The following is a 15894-nucleotide window of genomic DNA, read 5'->3' as shown; positions in this document are numbered from 1 at the left end:
GTTAGGCCGTGGGTATGTTAGGTTCTGCAGTCTCCTAGGAAGAAAGGGAATGGAGAAACTCTGTGAAGAAAGAATTGAATGTGCTTTGAAACATTTAGAGATTCTGCCTTTTTCAGTTCTAAAACTACTTTCTCCTTTGCACTCCACACATGTATACTGACCACACATAGGACTGGCACAGAACTAAGCATAACAACATTTTGATATAGTTACTTGTGCTTCAGTTCCCATTAGGGTAATGGTCATTTTGGTTTTATGCTTTTAAATACCCCTAATGATGAAAGTATTACTGACAACTGCAGCTGACTTCAGAGTATACGCTGGAGGAGGAATGGGACTCGAATCAGACAAAATAGCCTGTCAGAGTGAAAAACACAGAACCTACATGTTAGGAGACCAGAGTCAGGCTAGGTTTGGTTGTTAGTTTCTATGCCCATTGCTAAAAGGAATGTTTGGATGACTAGTTACAATACACAAGTAAATGGGCTAAGGATTAGAATTATTTTTAAATGCAAAATATGGCCCTAGGGTCACATCAATTAAACTACAACAGAATTCTTTGGAAAGATGCAGTACAGAGCGTGCCCTTACTGACCTCGCTGGTCAAAATTATTTCCATACACAGGCAACAGAATTAGCAGAATTAGACTTCTCCCACTAATCTCATCTTTTCTTTGCTCCCAAAGAAAGGCTTCTGATTTATATATACAAACACACACATGCATAAACATGGGGGCAAACATCCACTCACAAACACATGTGCTTAGGAAAAATATAGTAGAGATAAGCCTTCTCTTGCTGTCATAAATTAGGACAGATATAGAGATCTTGAGTACTCCTGAGTCATGAATGTTTGAACTAGAACCACGTTATTGTCCTGGAAAGTGCATCCTATGGAAACTGCTCCTGCGTGATTAACCAGTGCCCAAATCCCTGCAGAAAGGAAAAACAACTATCCTTAACCATAGCAGAATTCATCTATCTGTATTAATGGGTGGGAAGAAGAGGACCATCTGCAGAGCCTTCTAATAGGCAGCCTCAATAAAAAACTATGCCAACAATATAAACAAGCACATTTTTGTTGCTCTCTTAGAAGCTGTGAAATCCCTGCTTTGGACACTGTTAAGACATGAGAGCAAGGCAGTCTAAGTATGGAGTAATTCTGCTTTTGCTTTTAGCACTGCATGCATAAAGCAGCAATGTCACCTTCACAGAGGTATATCAGAACGATGGAGACACACACAGCTAGGTAGCTATCAGGCAAACCCTGAAGGAGCAGAGCAGATAGTTATGGCATGAAAAGAAACTACCAAGGAACGGGAGATGGACTATTTGGGTCCACTTCCATGAACACTTTGTTTACAAGTCAAAAAGAGCCAATGGAATCCACGGCACAGAGCACTGATCCTCAGTCTCTCTGCGTTATGACCTGAAAATTCAATGATGGTTTTCATACAAATAAAAGACAAATAGCATTTCAACATAGTAGGTGGTCATTATCAACTGTGAGGTACAAGTGCTTCAAAGCTTGAAACATAGCTGCTTACTGCTTATTTGTAAAGAAATACCTTTTTAATAAAGATGGAAGGAAAAGAATGGATACAGATCTGCATATAAATTTAGCCTACACAGAGCTGGGTTGCTACAATTTAAAACTGTATTTGATGTAGTCTAATTAGAAATATTGATTAAAATGAAGCCAGCTCACTGGAAGGATGATGATAATAGGCTAATAATAACAATTGATTTTGCTTTGATAAATGAGCCAAAATGTGAGCTGAAGGTACTTAGATTTTGACCTATTTATGGCCCACATTCCCTTTTCTTCTGTGCTTTGTTGAGTTTCTGAGATTTGTCCAGAAGATTGTTAGAATGATAAATCTGAAAAACACATCATTCAGAGAAGGGTTTTGATAACAGCCGCTTCCACGATAGCCCATTTTGAAATGCAGAGTTGTTGGGTCCCCCCCCTCACTCCACTCCAGCTTTACTGAATTACATGTAGTGTGTGAGCAGCAGTAATAGTAATTAAAAATAATGAGGCCTGCTAGGTCTGCTAATTCTATTATCTTTATAGCATCAGGCTTCAAGCAACTCACCAGCAAAACAGCCCAGATGAGAAATCTCTTCAGAAGATTCAGTGGTTGTTTACAGTGCAACAGGATAATATTTCCAGCCTGGAAATAAATAAATAAATAAACAAATGAAATCAGAAAACAAAATCAAAAGGCGACATTAGCCAACATGATTCAGGAAAAAGCAAAGGTTAATAGGTTGATAATTGGCATAAAATTATTCTATTACTTTTTTTCTCCCCACAAAAAAAAATGGGGTAACTAAATAAGGTGCTGTATCAATTTTTTTTCATTTCTTTGCAAAGATTCTAATTTCTTCATGGAGTAAAATGAAGAGTAGAATTTTGCATACTCTGACTTTCTGTGTACCCTATATTAAGTCAGTGTAAAAAACACAAATTTTTTCAGGAATCTTCTGTTACTTTCATTTTCCGTGGAACAGACAACACTCTTCTAACTTGCGGGGTGCTAAAAAGTAGAGCTGAGGCATAGGTCTGAAGCAGGACTATAACACAGTAGGTACTTTGTCTCTCCAAAACTCAAACAGAGAGTTTTATTTGATTGCTGCTACACTCTGATACTGTCTCTGAGCCCCATAAGCTACAAATGATCAAGATGAGATTTTTTGCAGCTCACTAACACTTAATTCCTTACATCACAAGTGAAACAGCAGAATTTCAGTTCCTACAGTTTAACATTTGCAAAACAACTTTCAGAAGATGATTAAACATTGTGCAATCTTCTTGTTTTTGCAGGCAACCAAAACCAATAGCCTTCTGGAAAACTGTGAATAGGCACCCTCTGACTCTAGCCCCATTCAGCAGCTCATTTGTGTTCACTGCATCACCAGCTCTCAAGTAATGTCTTTATTCACTGTGACTGGAGGCACATTTTCAGTGTTAGAGGTGAAATGCGCACACGTGTGTGTGTGTGCGCGCGCACGCACACATGCACAGGGGGCTGGAGGCAGGGGAGCTTGCAGTAGTTAAAAGTATCGATATTGCTCGTATGTTGTATCACAAGGTTTATCAAAGGAAGACAGTATGGCTCTGATTACAGCATTTGGCCTCGCTACAAGCATCCTTAAATCTCCTTTGAATCACAAAAGTGACTGATGGTGTCCAGTAAATTAAAAAGTAGCTATTTAAGATGATCACAGTGCATCACAGTTTAAGCACATGGAAACTACACATTATTATTTATAAATGTTTCCCAAAAACTTGATCCTCTTGCAGCAGACTTTAGAAAGTAATCCAAACTGGCAGGTGCTGCAGTAGCAGATATTACTTGCAGACTTGGAGTGGGGAATAAAATTCAATATAAAAACGTTCAAGAAATGGAACCTGTATTTTACATGAAAATGTAAGTAGTCTAATCTTTTTATTATTTATAAGTGGAACAGAGAACAGAAATACAAAAAGATAACAGTTTCTCTCAAGTATATTTTCATGTTGCTTGGAACATTATATGAAATAATGCCATTGACACTAGGTGCCATATAATTTTGCTATTTAAATGGCAAAATCACACACACACACACACACCCATATACTGCAAAAGAGATTTTTTTTTTTTTTTTTTTTTTCAGGACACCAACCTCATTTCTTTGGAATGTTTTGACCAGCTCCAGGTCTTTCCACAAGTTACTTTAGGTCATCTTTTAAGATATGCTTTATTTTTAAGATATATATCTTAACTATAAAGAGTTTGTAGGTTTACTCTTTTCAAATGTAATTTTTTCTTCTAAGATTTTCTTTTTTAAGAAGACAGAGCATACCTAATAATTCTGAAAAAAAAAAATGCACTTACCTTAACAGACAAAAATACAGAGAAGTTTTTCAGGCAGATATTTTGTACTCCTGGATCAGGAAGATAGGCAGCTAAATTCACTATGAGGTTGCTTAATTAAGGGATCAGTAACAATGAAATGACTGCATCTATATCCTGTGTAACACAGCAAAAAAGGTAAAAGAAACAAATAAGATGATAAAAATTTAAAGCTGTGCATGAGAAAAAAAAAAGAGAAACCTACATGCTTAACTATTCAATATGCAAAAAAGGACATTTGTCTTGAGACAATTTTTCCCGTTCATTTCCCACAGCAACAGAAATATCCAAATAATAATGCAGATTATATTTATTTTGATAAACAATGTCCTTTGCATGACTTGTTTTCTCCATGATTTGCCACTATTCTTTCAGTATGCATACCCTATACTCATATTTCCAGTGTTTCTATAAAATCATCAGATTCTACACCACATCTTTTTGGTACACACAGTATGTATGTAGACTCTTCAGAAAACATGCCTGTCTGCCTGAGTTGTGTTGCCATCTGTCTGTGGATTCCTCTACATCAGTAGCCACAAGGAGGTAGCAGCAAAAGCAAAGGTCAGAATCCAACAACAGAAATTGAGGAATCTCTCATACGTATTTTCCTATTAAATAGATAAGAAAAATCTTGAAATTCTGCACTAAAGCAATTAAGAAAGAGTGCCGTCTGAGATTGCTAAGTAACCCTCTGGGATCTGTGCATCGCTTGCTAGAAACAGCCAGAGCTGAGGGGGACCTGCAGAAGATGCTTACCAGCACCTTTTACATCTAGCAAACAGCATCACAAGACTCTTCCAACTAACCTGGGCTCTTGACCTTTCTTTCAGAAGCACACACCCCTGTTTTTCTGAGACTCGGGCAGAAGTGCACTGCTCCATCTATCCTATATCCCTACTATCGATATGAACATTATCTAATGTGCATGTTGTTATTTTAGGAAATACACAAGTATCTTCACATGGTTCTCCACATGTCTACATAAACATGGGCTTTGTTTCCATCTTTTTGGAAAAAAACAGGCTGGCCTTGGTTCTCACATGCGGAAAAGCAAAGACAATTCAGCGCTGGGTGTTTCAAATACCTTAACAGACCAAGATAAGTTCAAACACAGACTTCCAAAAACATAGATCAAAGCACTGGACATGCAAGTGTAGGAGCAGAATCCTCAGTTATTTTAATAGGAGTTTTGAAAATAGTCTGAGTTCAGACCTGTTATGCATTTGATTTAGCAGGGGTTCTTTAGTTCACCATCTCTTTTTTTTTTATCCTCAATACCATTTTCCTGCTATCTCATATATCATACTCATAATTGCTGTGGATTGGAGAATACCATTCTGTGGATTGACTGGAAATACAAAGCATCGGAGGAAAGCCACAGATAATTACACTGGGTAGCATTAGTCAGATTCCAAGGTAGTACTGCCAGAGAAATGCTAGAAAATATGAAATTGCATCTCAGCCCAATGCTGGAGAGTTGCTGTATGGAATCACAGGGAAGGCGCTCAGGGAAAAATGTATTAAAACCAAGCAGCATGTTCCAAAGAGAGGCAGCCCGTCCCCACTCCCTTTGAGGGAATTGCAGCGGAGCACTGGAACTCTTAAAGGAAAAAATCAGTAATTTCAGCTATAGCCTCCAAACAAACATATAAACAACTTCAATTGAATAAAATAAAAATAAATAAATAAGAGAGCAATAGACCCTTCTGAATATGTGGATTTAGGCAACAGAAGTAACCAGTCTCACTAGTGCAAGAAAAGAGCACAGGGGAAACGTATGACTCCAGTAAACCAGATCATATATCCATTCTTGTTGGGAGCTTTCACAGCAATCATCTGCACCATTGATACTTTTAATTAAATGCACATTAACACAATTATGATAAAAGGCTTTTGTGAAATACAAGCAAAATGACATCTTACAGTACTCAACATGGTTCATTCGTAACTAAAGCATAAAAGTAATAATTAGGAAGTTAATTATAAAATCATCTTAATCAACATTACAAGCTGCCATGTGAAATGTGGCCCTATCTTCTGTCACCAGTTCTTTGGGCTGACACTAACCACTGTGCTACTGTAACATGCACTGGATCAGGAACCTGATTCAACCAAAAACTTACCAAGTAGAAAGGTCTGGTTATCAGGCTGGGTCAGGTCCCTCGGTCTAGGTTCAGGGCATGATCACTCAGACACTTACTCAAGCACGTGGGAGGAACAGGGGAAGCAGCTGGCAGTGGTAGGGAGGGAGGGTGGGACTGTCCCTTCCAACAACACTGCAGGATTACTCCAAGTAGAGCTTGCTGTACAACCTCAGCCTGGGCATCTGATCTTCAAGGCTACAATCAGACAAACAGCACCGTTAAAAAGGTTCTGCTGAACAGAACATGCTCCAGAATACATGAAATTCTGAAATCTACAGAGACAAAGACTTCTCTTCCTATCAGAGGAAAAAAAAAAAAAAAAAAAAAAGCGCCAAAACCAGTCTTTTCAAATAGATAAAAGAATTACAGAGAGGAATTGGCTAGGCAAGGATGATTAATGCATTTCTCAGTTATGCCTTGATAAAAGTTCATTCCCCTCCACATAGTATCTGCTTACTTTCCAGATGGAAATAGATGAAATTAATTGGGTTAAGCATGTTTTGTTAATGGCACTACAGAAAGGGTATCCACAAACCTACAGTGAACAGGTACAGCAGCTATGCAAGCGAACTACCGCAGCAAAGGACTTTCTGTAGCAAGCCCCATACATACCAACTACTTATAGCTTTTTCATATAAAGAGCAAAAAGGGAATACTTTTCTACATGGCAACAGCTTCTCATAAGCTCCTGACTTACACTATTAGCCAACCTTTTTCTGCGATTATCAGCCTCGCAAAGCCAGAATTTGTCACTTTGGTATGGAGAGTATCAGCTTTGCAAATACACTGCTATTAAAATTGTTTTCTGGCTCCTTTTAGTGGAAATTTTATTTTGCTGAGGTTACATATGCCAGAACTGGTCATTCTTCTAAAAGTAATAGTATATGTGTTCCCCAAATCCTACATTAATAGATGTCTTAGAAATATGTGCAGTTATGGGAGTCCTACTGAAGACAGTGATAGAAAAAGAACAGCCAGATTCCAGAGTTTAGTCCCAAACATTGCCCACTAGTGTTTAGTGAGGATCCCTTCCAGTGGGTCGCTAAAAGGCACTCATACACTTGCAAATAAGTCAAAAAATCATTGCCTGGTGTTTCCTATTAGCTCTAAGATTAGGAACACGCATTCTCTGAACATGTGCCTAAAATGCTTTCTTTTCATGCTAAGGAGATGGAAATTGGCTCCTTTACACATGATGGGCCTCAGTCTGATATCTGTTAAGCAGAATTAAAGCTTATTTGTTTTGTCTAAATGACTACGTTAAGTTGAAATAGCTCTGCCACTGAGAAAAGCAGATGCTGGCCTTCCTAAACTCAAGGCAAAATCTGCCATGAAATACAACTTTTTTTGTCTTGTCTTTGTACCACTATGTCCTAAATCTATACTATTCGCAAAAGCAAAAGCAGTATCACAAAATACATTTGCTCTACTACTTGCTAAAAATTACCTACTGTATCTCAGACTGAACACCTTGATCTGTCTTCAACATAAACATGCAATTCATAAAAATAAAAACCTGTACTCGTGTCCTGTACCTTAGAACAGGCCTTCTAAATTTTACAGAATCTTACAAGATTCAACATCTGGAAAAATGTAGAACACTTGCCATTAATGTACAGTGTGCTACTAGAGCAGAACTGAGGAGACAAGAGTGCTCACAAAAGTCACCTTCACAAGTGAAAAGAAATCCAGCTGTTCAGCCTGGTGAGGATGCACTGCTGAGGGCCCCATTCTGGTCCTGACTTGGCATGATCTGAGTCCTGACTACGCCTGTCCTTTCCTCCTCCCTTTCATTCATTCTTACTTTTTCCTTTTGCCATCATTGGCACACACATGTAGCCACCCCAAGAACTGGGTTCAGGGAACAGATTCAGCTGCAAATTAGCTGGGGAGGAGGAGAAACAGAGACAATGAGGGTCAACAGGAGCAGCCTGCAATTAGATTGACTTAAACTAATCTTGAAACAATACCTTAATACCCAAACAGTCTATTCTTCTTTGTATCTATCAAGATGTGCAAAGAGTCAGCTACCCCCACTTAATTGCATAGGCACAGCTAAAAGCTATGAATGAGAAAGGAAGGAGATAGCCTTCTCTGAAACTTTATAATGCAACCTGGTGCACTGTAGACATAATAAAATTATTTGCTAAGCCAGTCCACACATTAGAAGAGCAGCTGCCTAGTGCCTAACTATGAAATTACTCTGTAAATGAAAAGCAGGAATAAAGAGTAGCCAAATGGAAAAATACTTCCTGACCTAGCCAAAGAAAATCATTTACAACAGTTTCCCAGCACAGAGGAAGAAAAAAGGGTGCTTGCACAACACTAACAAACTGAACTTCAGGGTAGTCAGCACATAATTAGATATTTCAGTGGGTGTTCCAAAGACAGTTATCCAGGGAAAAAAAAGAGGTACACATTTTTATACTATACAGTTTAATGAAAAAGGATATTCAAGATCTAAAATTTGACATCAAGAACAAGCAACTGATAATTTATTAATATTTATATTCATGTAAAATCATCTGTATCTCCATACCACCTTTCACTCAGCGATACCCAAGGTCTTGACGTATGGCATACAACTGTTGCAGACCAAGGTTAATTCTTCAAAGTCAGTAAAGGGACTATTTTATAAAGTTAGTCCATCCCTAAATGGAATTTATTTTATAGGCCTGGAAATAGTCACATATTTGCCCTGTCACGTGGCAAACAGAATAAAGACCATAAGGTGTCATTCCTTCCCCAGTGAAATAAGTAGCAAAAAATCATATTGGCCTTCCCTTGTGTTTTTCACTGTAGGACTTAGATTCTCAACAAGTTTAAATTATCTTAATTTCAATTAACTTAAAGGATCTATAGCAATTTACTCCTGCAAATGATGTGTCTTAAGTATTCTGATGCACCCATTCAGCTGTAAGTAGAGGAATTCAATTCAAATTATTAGCCTCACTTTTTTTTTTTTTTTTTCCTTCCCCAAAAGCTAGTTTTACACTTTTGCCCATAACAGCTGTGGAACTATGGTAAGTAAAAATAAGTGCCTGCCTTCTTAATCTTGTCATCACATGGCTAATTAAAAACATGTCTCCATTTTGGAGTCCCAGGCCTTAGAAAAACACAAGTTTTGGCAGACTCATCCTAGTTGCTAGTGCATGTTTATTCATGTTATGCATTTTGGATTGATAGCGTTCTGCACACAAGAGGAATAAGAGACATAATATTTTCTACAGACGCATATGGAGAGAGATGAGAGTATAATTTGCACTGTACTGCCCGCACTGTCCTCTTAACAAGAAAAATGCTGTTAATATAAAAATTCTGTACCCGGCTACTGTCAGTGTTTTTTCTTTACTTTTTTCCAGCAACTCTACCAAATTAATAGAAGCTTCATGTCTTTCAGATGAACGTTAAGTATATACAGATTGAAATAAACAAATATAGGGACGACATATGATCTGTTGACCCACTGGTTCTCTTGGATCTTCATTCACAAAAATAAAAAGAAACACCTTCATTACCTTTTAAATGGGATAAGAAAAAGTACACTCTGAAGTATTAAACCCTTTCTTATTTGTACATATATTGCCAGTTAAAGTGTGCTAGCCCTCTTATCTATGCAAATTATCATTTTAGAATTTGTCTGCGACAGTTACACGTCTCCCATCATGTCGCAACTTAAACCATTTCAGCAGGTTATTTGGATTCCCATGTAACAAAAAAATCACGTCATAGCACTATTGATAGTGAAACAGCTGGTATTATCAAAGATTATGCCAGTATATATGAAGGCACAGGTTCCCAGGACTAGATAGAACAGAATACTGAGAAACGACAAAAAAAGGTATTTAGAAGCCAGTAATAAAAATTAGTTGATATATGCTAATACAAGAAGGTGATATATGTTTCCTATGGTGCACAGTGTTTCTTTCCACTCTTCCACTTACAAGCCAGGGGAAACATTGACACACACACAAAAATGTAGCAAAAAAAAAAAAAAAAGTTCAGTCATGGACAAAAAATATAAATTATATATTAAAAGAAATCTATAGATATCTTTTATTTGAGACATTCACCTTTTGACTGTTTGAGATGCCTGTCTGGAAATGTGAATGTTCGGTAACCACATCTACTGTGAAGCAGGAAACAGGCAAAATCTTTTCCTAGAGTGAAATGGAATGAAAATGAGTTCTACAAGCTCAGCTGTAGTTCACTTAACCCAAAGCTGACTCAATTTCCTTCTACAGTTAACAAATTTAATCAACACCCTGTCACCAACTGACTTTCTGAGAAGACTTCTGAGATTTTAATGAGCTCAACTTAGAAGTGCCAACTGACCAATATGGATATGGGAATTAGTCAAGATTTCTGCAAAACAAAAAAAAAAATTACAGAAAACACACTGTTTGGCAGAAAATTTACTCAAATTTATCTGAGAATATGGTGTGCTTTGGATGGAAAGTAATAAAGCATTAAATTTTAGCAGTCCTACTGAAAAAATGCCAAGTAGAGATAGTAATGTAAATAATTAATTAAATATGTTTTAAAAGAAAAAGAAAAGATAAATTTATTCTGTAACTTCTCATATTCTTTAAAACTCTAATGAACAGAAACAAACTGGTGGACAAGACTGAATGTTTCTTCCACCAAAACCAGAGGGGATGTGAAGGGAGCCCTTATACATTTTAACTAATATATAGACCTCTTCTTAGGGACATCTTTTTACACATCAACAATGTTCTACTTCACTTGTTTATGAATTCAACACTTCAACTTTTCTGAAGTGTTTCTGAGCATGTCAGATTTTTGCTGCTTTGATTCAGAATAACAATAGATTCTTGCTGGTTTTATTCAGACAAGACACAATATTGCAAAGTTTGAGAAAATCCAATTCTTAACAAATGACAATTCAAAAATACAGCTATAGGACATTATGAGGAAAGTTTTACTGGGATACAACTGCATACGTTCCTGCTTTTCAACAGATTTAACATTGCAAATTCTGGAGACGTTTAAAGAAAAGAATCTGAAAAAATAAACTGGAAGAAGAAAAAACAGCACAGAACGTTATTGAAATTAGGATGGCTGATACAGTTAGAGCTGAATAACATATCCAATTTCCAAGGGAAAAAAAAAACCATAAGAAACATGAACATTTAAAGAGATACTTAAAACTTATTTGAGTTACTGCAGCATGTGGGAGTCCAGTCATGGAACCAGCCGTTATAAACTGGGCAAAGTCTAAGCAAAGGAACAGTCACCTCGCCAGAGCATTCAGTGTGAGCAGATGATGGACACGGGACCAAGACGTGGGTTTAAGGCATTTCAGTGCCTTCATGCTTTCTGGAAGAGAAAATGCCGTAATAACTGGTTGTTTTGGTTGATATTACTGGATGAAACATTGAGCTACTTGGCTAATTTTTACTCAGTTGAGCTGCCAGCTGACTGTATGGTAGCCATTCAGTATCAATTCAGTTTTGGCCCAGGGTTTTCATTACTGAATTTCTTTTTGGATAATCTCTGATGTGGTGAGAATGCCAGTATGCTAAGGTTTCTATTGGAAAGCTTTTTATATACATTTTATGGGAGCTTTCATGTTTGTGACTTCAAGTAGAGCATTATTCAGTGCTGTAGTGAATGTAATTAAAATGCACAACTTAAAAAGTTCAGCGTTGTGGGTTTTTTTCCTTAAATAAGACTTGCCAGTTAGTAAAGCAAAATATTAATAACAGGGTTCCTGTTTCTCGAGAAACCTACCGTAAACCCAGCCAGGCAGAACTACAGCATCACTCACCTCTGTCCAGCACACAGCGACCTGGCTCTTGCCGCTGACTTCCTACTGCGGTCGGAGCACGCTGTGCCAGCTTGTCACCGCGTATATGGACTCCTTTGAAGGCCAAACTCAAAATCATTGATCAGTAGGAGCCTCTTGGCACTCTGTGATGCTGTAGCAGGAATGAAAACAGCCACTAGTAGCTGTTTAATAGGCTTCTTATTACAAGTGTGGTGAATGATATTCTTTAGCCTGCTTCTGCCCCCTCTCTCCAGGTTTTCTCATCTCCCAGGGAAGCGCCAAAAAAAGAAAAACAGTAAGGTAGGACACATGGTAGCTGATAGCCCATCACTGACACTGAACTGGGCCTTCAAAACAGTGCCTGTGGTTGTTAATTGCAAAGTTGCTGCAGAACTTTCACAGGGACCGAGGCATGAAAGTAATGCCAACCTAAGGAGAGACATTTTTCCCTTCCCAGTAACAAAAAAAAATTGTCTTTTCTTTGTCTCTTCTATGCCTTTTTCCCATTAAGACAATCAATCCAGCATGTCACATTAGCTTTTCTTAGCAGCAAAGTGCATGCTTGTACCCGTAAGGTGGATGACAAAGGCAACTTCATCATGTATTTAGACTAAGAATTTTTACCCACATCCAACAGCCAGGTACTGACACTGATTTGAAAAGCAAGCAAAATTTTTCATTCTTCCACTATGACCACTGGGACATGCAGGCTAACTGTCTAATAACAACTTCCCTGACCACCTCTAGCTCAAATAGGTATCACAGGTGTAAGATTTGTATTCGGTTTCATATTTGCAGTTTGTAAAACTGTTTGGGGTTTGGTTTTTATTTTGGTTTGCTGTTTGGGTTGTGAGTGGGTTTTGGTTTTTTTTTTAATTCAAAACAAGCTGCACACGTAATTACTAGATCAAATGTGTGCAAAGTTCATCTATATGTCAAGCAGTTTGCCCTGTCACAGTCAGAGTAAATGGGCATGAAAAGCCAAGATTTTGACAAACTCCTAGAAGTCCCTTCAATAAAATCCAAAGGCTGTTTATTCAGATATGTAACCATCCTTCCCTTTCACCTACAAGAGCAGCTTTTGTTTAAAACAAATTATTATTGCTTTCTTGAATGTACTCTGACCTTTGGAAATACTTTTTTCTGAGCATTTGATTACAGATTAATTCTGCTGACCTGCTTTAAAGCACACATTCCCAAATACTGCCAATGAACAGACCAATAACTTGATTCAGGAGGGCAAAACCTGTGTTTTCTATAAACACAAATTGATCCTTCCATGAAAACAAAAGGAACAGGCAGCTTTGTTTTCAACAAAAGACAACTTCATCCTGCAGACTGTTCTCTGCAGACATTAGATAACAGATTTTCCTTTTATAACTCATGATATTTTATGCCTCATCGGCATCGTAAAGGAAAAATGACTACAAAATTAAATACAATCCAATGGGCAGTAAGAGGAGCCCATTTTTCTCCTCCCTAGATTGATTTTCACATTGCTCTACAGTTTCCATGCACCCTCCCTGTAACATTGAAAGAAATAATGAAATCCCTAGTGAGAATATTCATTGTTTTCCATCTTCCAAGGTGACTATATTAGTCAAGGAAGGGACTGGAAGGATTTAGAGACTTGCTCTAAACTGGGGAACTGGTGAATAGCTGGTGGCCAGAGGAAGATACAAACTCAGTAAGGTAGGTAGGAGCAGGCACAGCTCAGAAGTCCGGGAAGTAATGTAAATGACAAGGATATGGCCCCTGCTCCTGGATCTTTAGAAGACTTGTGCCTTTCCAGGGAGGTTGCTCCACAGTGCCACAAACACAGGATAAGTTTTTTAATTGCACTTTTTCAAATATAATGTGCATATAATGTAAATTATTGATACTTCTTTCTCACACCAGTAAAAAATGAAAATGCATTACACTAAAATAGAGCGATAGGACACAGAAAGTGCACAGTGAGAACATAATATATATGTGAACAAATGCATACTACGTGCAGACTTGAAGTTCATCGTCTGGGACTTCAGATGGCTAAGATTTTATCTTTTCCTGTGATTCTCCTAAAAGCCTGAGAAGAGACTTTGCAAATATATATGGTACAGATGGAATGGAAAACAGAGCCAGTCTCAATGACTTGCAGGCTACTCAAAAAACAGCAGTAAAATAAGTATGCAGTGAAGTTACTTTAGGATAAAGCTTAACAGATTAACTATATAGTCACTCACGTGAGGCTAAGTATTGTCCCAGGGAAATGAGACAGAGGCATAAATTGCTGCTTCAATTTAAATGGAAATCCTAACCATTCCTTTGGCTAATGCTTTGCACATATGTCAATGTCAATAACAAATTTCAAAGCAAATCTTCTGCTGGGTTACAAAAATGCAGTGAAGACCATATACAATCAACTGTTCTTCCTACTGAAGCACCAAAATCAGTAACAGAGACTGAACTAATTTAAAATCACACTCAACACCATCATGTTCATATATACAACCAGACACACGCTGTTTTTCTTTTTTAAACAACTGTGACTAAATGAGGCAATATTAAAAGATATCGGGGGGAGGAAATCCTTTCTCAAAAACGGATCAGCAAAAAAATTAACAATTAAATTAAAATTAATTTTTTAAAAAATCAAAACTAACTTAACATTCAATGTTATGCAATTAAAACCACTAGCAACCAGTAAGTTTAATCAAAGCAACTGCTGCAGAAACAGTTCAGAATGACAAAGATTCATTGATAACTTCAATATCTACTGTGAAAAGTAACACACATTCAAAGAGGAAATTACTTAACAAAGCAGATTGGGAGCAAAATGGTGAAAGAAACCTTTCTTTAAAAAATGAAACAGCTAAATCTGGATGAAGTATTAAAGGTCAAATTTAGCAGAATAGTTCAAAATGTATTTTTAGTTAAATCTTAATCTTTGCTTATTGCAATATCATGCTTTCTATTTTTATACTGTGAAGGAAGAAAAACTGCTTGCCTATTCGTTAGTTTTAGGAAAAGTGATTTTTGCTTCTCAAAAGAAAAAGATGGGGCAAAACAGACTTAAAATGAACTCTCAGGAGCAAATTCACCTCTTGGGTAGAGCTGGTTTTGAAAAGTCAGGAACATTTTCATTAAAACAAAGTTTAGAAGTGCAGACAAACCCCACTATGTAACTTACAGCAGTACTGCCCCAAGTGTGACTGCACCAGTGCAATGTTTGGTAAAAGTAATAGAAGAAATAAATTTCTTCATAAATTCTTAAAAAGTTCTGAAAAAAATCTGGCAGCTCCCTGTCCAGATCCAGTGATGGCACAGCACACAGCTTAGAGACTTTTATCAGACTATCTGTTTTTCCAAATGGAGCATATATGCATAAATCAATCTCTTCCAGTCCAAAATAGAAGTGTTCTTCTTAGTGTCCTCTACTATAAATTAATACTATACCTATTAATGAGTATGAACAGCACTTACAAGCACCTGCATTAGGGTGTAAAGCTAGTTTTAAATGTGTGTGCCTGGTCCCTTATCAGTGAGTTGCAGAGGGCAACTGGTGGTTAATGTCTCATCTCCCGAAGAGAACTCGAGATGAGCACTATCAGAGCCACTGCAAAATGACTTATCATTAAACCATCATGCTCCCATCTCAGTTTACAAAATACAAATCTTCTTCCACATATGGAGGCGAAAACCAGTAGAAATTGACAACACTAGTGGGTCCTTTAACACGTATGGATGGAAAAAAAAACAGTCATTTAAAATAATTACAAAAAATCAATCCAGTTGGCTGAAGTAATAATATTTAAAAAAGGAAACAGTTGTAGGGAAGAGAAAGACTGCCACTAGCAAGCTCTAACTTTGCTATAAAGCTGATTTGTCTGAATAATCTTGTACTAAGCATCCCCTTGGCTGTTCATGTAAATGTCTAAAGCCCTAGAGAGAAGCACAAAGCCGTAAATAAGCAAGTGATATTTAACCAATAAGGCATGACACACAAATAATTTCTGGACCATTAATGAATGTCTCAGGTGCATTGTAAAGCATGGGGCCAAAGGTCTAGTTT

The 15894-nt window shown here is 37.4% G+C and overlaps 1 protein-coding gene across 4 annotated transcripts in view; it reads right to left on the bottom strand.

Moving 5' to 3' along the window:
* The window catches only part of RET (ret proto-oncogene), a 200944-nt gene that overhangs the window by 136309 nt on the left and 48741 nt on the right, over window positions 1-15894 (bottom strand). For 3 of the 4 annotated variants that reach the window (XM_080400872.1, XM_080400873.1, XM_080400875.1), the window contains exon 1: window positions 2100-15894. This exon is cut by the window's right edge and continues 48741 nt beyond it. The gene's annotated coding sequence lies outside the window, so the exon portion shown is untranslated. The remainder of the gene's footprint in view (window positions 1-2099) is intronic. The other variant, XM_080400874.1, reaches the window with a different exon arrangement.

Source organism: Falco punctatus (assembly GCF_963210335.1).
Source record: "Falco punctatus genome assembly, chromosome: 9".
NCBI lineage: Eukaryota > Metazoa > Chordata > Aves > Falconiformes > Falconidae > Falco > Falco punctatus.
Note: the sequence above shows the minus strand (reverse complement) of the source record. Positions and strands in the feature narration are given on the sequence as shown.